Genomic DNA, 713 nt, shown 5'->3' on the forward strand with positions numbered 1-713 from the left:
TCACTTGCTGTGTAGCACCCTTTACACTTGCTAAACACATTGTTCTCTTCATGTCTTCATTACTCATCCACCATTCACCTCCACTGTAGCCTATACTTTCATCACTGCCCCTGTGTCATCACTTGAGTCTGGCCCATACCGAAATAGTATTTGGGTGTTAGGATAAGTTAACACTTGTATTCCACATCCTTCCTTTCTCTTCCATTTTATCATTCATTTAGGATCCACTTGCATTTATGGTCAGTTGTATAAAGGTCATATCACGTTCCTGTATTTTACAATAACCCAAGTCGTAGATGATGGACTGATTATAAAAACACCAACCACCACCATTTTACTTATTGCATGTTGGTTTAGCATAGCATCATATCTCCATCATCTACAGCCCGACCTACTTCCAGCATACATTCTGCACTTTCTTCACAAATAAATCTAGGTTGCTGCACCTTCACTCAGCTTCTTGTTGCCACTCATCTACATGGTCCCTTCACTACAGCCTTGTGGTCATTACCTGACAGCATCCACCACCAATGCCCAGGCCTCTTCTCTAATGCTTGCACATCTGCTAATTCTTCACATTTGCTGAATCACTATGTGTGTGCATAGTATGCTATTCACGACACAGTAAACAAATTGTGTAAAGATACATTTTATCATTTATTTCAAGACAAAATTCTGAATGTCTTTTTCATATGTAGTTTCTCATTTGATTT

Source organism: Nuphar pumila, chromosome 13, assembly GCF_984573655.1.
Source record: "Nuphar pumila chromosome 13, dmNupPumi1.hap1.1, whole genome shotgun sequence".
Classification (NCBI taxonomy): Eukaryota; Viridiplantae; Streptophyta; class Magnoliopsida; order Nymphaeales; family Nymphaeaceae; genus Nuphar; species Nuphar pumila.